Raw genomic sequence first — 4,700 nt, 5'->3', positions numbered from 1 at the left:
TATTTCATGAAAATTTATTTAAGGTAATAATCATAACAACTTTGTACAAACTATTTCTCATTGGCCAACACTGTTGTCAAAATCTAGCTTTTTTTGCCTAAATGTCCGGCTAAATGAGAGGGTCTATTACTCAAAAAGATTTTGTGACCTGGCAACCTTAATTGCGTGTGATACCAACCTCATAACGGTTGTCACGCTAAGGGTAAAGGGATTTGTGTTGTGTCGTGTATAAAGACCCTTAGTCCTATCATAGTTGTTATGTCATATAGTTAAGTTTATTTTGTTTGAGCTTAAGATAAATATTGTATTTTGTAATAAATCGTGTACCCTTAAACGTTATTTTTTCTTAAGACTTGCCTATACTTACTTAGTGCTTAAATTTGCCTGTTGATCAAGTGGTTTCTGGCCCTGACTGCTTTACCGGAGGTCGTGAGTTCGATCCCCATCAGGAAATTTGTTAGTGACAGTACGACCATTTGTTCAGTGTCTGGGTGCACTTGACGACCGACGACCTCCGTGGTCGAGTGGCGTACCCACCGGTTTCAAGGTGTCGCTAACTCTGAGGTCCCGGGTTCGATCCCCGGTCGGGTCGATGTAAAAATTCACATTTTCTACATTGTCTCGGGTCTGGGTGTTTGTGGTGCCTTCGTTGTATCTGAATTCCATAACACAAGTGCTTCAGCAACTTACTTTGGGTTCAGAACAGTGTATGTGATGTTGTTCACATTTATTTATTTACTTGACACATCGTCACCTGCACATAACACGGGAAAAGTGACCCGCCGGCCTGGAAGCCCGCGGTCGGTGCATGAAGGATAGCAACGCATTGCCATACACCGACACAAAAACGCGGATGACGTAGCACGGCGGTTCAGGTTTAGTCAGTAAGAGTCTGACACTACCTGTTTCCTCCCCCGAGGGAGCGGCTGTCCAAGAGGATTCCCTCGTCTTACCAAAAAAAGGTGGTATTTTGGGGATCAAATTTGACTGACCTGTTGGTCTAGTGGTTAGTGACCCTGACTGCTATATCGGAAGTCGTCGGTTCGATTCCCACCTAGGAAAATGTTCGTGTGATGAGCACGATCATTTCTGTGTCTGGGTGTAATTCATCTTTACTATGCATATATTTAGAATACACTTCCTTAGTTTGACACTAGATGGCGTTGTGAATTATAAAATAAAACTCTCCAAATCACAAGTCACGTATATTATTCACCAGCGTACTCTCGGTCTAAACTCATCGCTCAGCGCGACCCTCTTGATGGTCTCGTATCCGAGGATGATGCTGAATGAGAAGCAGGCGGACTGCACCAGGCGCGCAGACAGACCCTTGAAGTACAGCCCCACGAGACCTTCTTCAGCCCAGAGGTCGCGGAAAACCTCGTTCATTGTACCTACACCTTGGACCTGGGGATAGAGAGAAAAAATTGAGAATGGGGATAGGCAGAAAATTATTTAATGATGTAACGGTTTACTCGTGCGTATTTATCGGCTGACGCGATCCCGTCGCATCACAGCTCATTACTAAGGTCTCCGGTTGGGTCCGAAACTATTCGGGCGATCCCGACACATACGCGTGAATAAACCGTTGCATCATTTAATAACGAATCAATCTTTATCCGTAGTTGTTTTATTTTATCATGTTAGTAATTATTTTTTTTATTAAAAAAATTTATATCTCTTTTCTATCACAGTATCACTTCATGAGAGGAGACGGGGCTACAGGTCTAAACGAGCAGAGGCCTTGTTGAGAAAATTAAAAAATAAAAGAAAATTATTATTCCTATTTATATTTTTTAATTAATATTTTCCAAAAATTAAAAATATTAATAAGCTAATGGGTCACTTCCATTGCATTGTCACCTAGTTACCTATATAAATAAGTTTTGCTTCAAAAAGGTTGTCACTGTCGTGTTTCTGTCTCTAGCACGGTTTTTTAAGTTATTTAATCAATATTAAATCAACTGCCTCCTCAGAAAGGGTGTAAATACATACCTGTAGCCTAGCCCGCACTATGTCGAGAGGGTTGGTGAGGAAGGTGGTCGTGAACCCGCCGAGAGTCCCCGCCACGCACTGTATCAGCAGGATCGACATCCACCGAGGGAGCCACCTTCAGGAGCTCGTCTGAAAGTCAAAAACAACTTAGAGAATGAGATTCAACCAGCTAGTATAAAATTTATAACAATACTTAATGAATCATTTATTCTTATGACGGGCTGTTGTCTAGTGGTTAGCACCCTGACTGCTATACAGGAGGTCGTGGGTTCGATTCCCGCCCAGGACAAATGTTGTGTGATGAGCATGATCATTTGTTTTGGTGTCTGGGTGTAATTTATCTATAATATGTATGTATTTAGAAATATATAAGTAAGTTTATCAGTTGTCTGGTTACCATAACACAAGCTCTGCTTAGCTTGGGATCAGTTAACCGTGTGTGAGTTGTCCCAGGATATGTTATATATATTAATCAAATCGGTTGATACAATCGAAGTTTCGATGTTTGAAACATAAGACAAATTGAAAAATTCTTCCTTTATAAAAATTCGGTTGAAATAGTAGATTTTATTAGAGTGACGAAAGTGCAGTGTTTGGGAAGCTTGTTTAGCTAAATTAGTATAGTACAATTACGTAGTTTTTCTGCATCTTTTCATATTTTATCACCATTTAAACCTTCCTCAGAATTTTCGGAATATTTCAAGACAAAATAAGCCAAATCGGTTCAGCCGTTCTCGAGTTTTAACGAGACTAACGAACAGAAATTCATTTTCCCACGTTTTTATACACTCACTTTCTTCCTTGTATGTTTGTCGTTGCGGTTGGATTATTGAAACTCAATTTTGTGAACTTAGCCTGAAAATTTTAGCCTTCTATAAGCTAGAAGGCTAAAATTTTCCGGGTAGCTTCAAACCCGATGACAATGCAATTTACAACTATAAAAACAAAACCAATTTTGGTGAACATTAATGGAGAGTCATTCAAATACGTGGGTATTAAGATTTTTCAAATCTAGATATTAAATATTTTATATTCTATATAAAGAAGATATAGTTATAATATAAATACCTTGATAAGTAGTATACAGCGCCCACCAGAGGGCAGAGTTAGGTACATAGGCGGCGAGCGAAGCCGCGTAACCACGGTAGTAGCCCAGCGGCCCGTGAAGCCGGTACACGCGGACAGCCACCTCCCGGCTAGGGCCGCTTTAGACAGCTTCTTGTCTAGGTCTAGACCTAAAGGGTTCATTTGCTGGGGAAGAAAAAAGACTATGAAAAATGGAAAAACTCGTCTTGGGATTCACAAGTCATAAGCATAAAGACAGACTCAGGACAAGCATTCTTGGGATTGAACCCGCGACACGTCACGCTCAGTGGGTTTGGCGCAGTGATCTCAATCACATGGCTATCCGTGCAGTCAAAAATATATAATTAACTGGCTGTTCTCTGCGGTTTCAATCGCTTACTACCCGATCCCGTAAAGATAAAGATAAGATAAATTTATTTTGCAATATGGGTACATATACAAGATGTCAAGAAATACATTAAGTTCTGCCATATTTACCTTGAAGGCATGCAAAATAAAATACAAACAATTAGCTTAATATCTAAACAGTAGATACAATATAGTAGTAAATAAAAACAAGCAAGTACATCAAAAAAAAAAAAAAAAAACATATGAACTAGTTAGTAAAATCATTTTCATTTAGGAATTCACTTAAACTATAGTACGCTTTAGCCACTAAAAAATTTCTCAGTTTTTTTTTAAATAATAAATTTGTCAGATCTTTCCAGCTCTTAGGTATTTTATTATATATAACTGGAGCCATGCAATAAACACTTTTGCGCATAAGGCTGTTTTAGCTGATTCTAGACATAACACGCTGCTATCACGTCTGCTACGCGAGACTACATCAGCTAGACGCTAAATCGAGTTGGATTTGTCCTTACAAACATCGCTACTTCCAAAATGTAAAGACAAGGAAGTGTCAATATTTTATATTTTTAAAGAACGGTTCGCAGCTATCCGTTGTTTTAAGTTTAAACATTGCTCGAATACATCTTTTTTGTGATTTAAATGCCGTTTCTTTATTAGTGGAGTTTCCCCAAAATATTATTCCGTATCTTAAATGCGATTCTACAATACCATAATACGCAGTAAGAAGGGCATCAGTGTTAACAATGGGTGATAGTTTTAGTAGCGCGTACGCCGATTTACTCATCTTTTTACATAAGATATCAATGTTCGCTTTCCAATTTAATTCTTTATCTATTTGGAGACCAAGAAATTTTGTACTGTCAACTTTTTTGTATTGTATCACTATTGTAATGAATGTTTGTGTTAATATCAGTTGTTACCCGCTGTTTAAAATCGATCATTTTAGTTTTTGACAAATTTATTTTAGATTATTAGCATCTAGCCAATTCACAACATTTCTTAAGCTATCATTTATTTCATGTTCATAAGTTTCCAGAGTGTTACAGGGTATTGTTATCGTGCTATCATCAGCAAAGAGTGTAATTGGTTGTTTTATACAATTCGGTAAATCATTTATGTACAAAATAAAAATAAAGGGACCCAAAACACTTCCTTGCGGCACACCAAATAGTACTTTACGTTTTGAAGATCGAAATGTCTCTTCATGGTTATTAACAGTATTAACTCTATTAATTTCTGTTATTTGTGTTCTGTCTTGTAAATAGGAA

General features: G+C 38.1%; 1 pseudogene; it reads right to left on the bottom strand.

The window, feature by feature from the left end:
• Positions 1 to 1,192: 1,192 nt before the first annotated feature.
• Positions 1,193 to 3,272, bottom strand: LOC113508167 (annotated as a pseudogene).
• Positions 3,273 to 4,700: the final 1,428 nt, after the last annotated feature.

Source organism: Trichoplusia ni, unplaced genomic scaffold, assembly GCF_003590095.1.
Source record: "Trichoplusia ni isolate ovarian cell line Hi5 unplaced genomic scaffold, tn1 tig00004000, whole genome shotgun sequence".
Classification (NCBI taxonomy): domain Eukaryota; kingdom Metazoa; phylum Arthropoda; class Insecta; order Lepidoptera; family Noctuidae; genus Trichoplusia; species Trichoplusia ni.
This window is presented reverse-complemented; position numbering and strand designations above follow the sequence as displayed.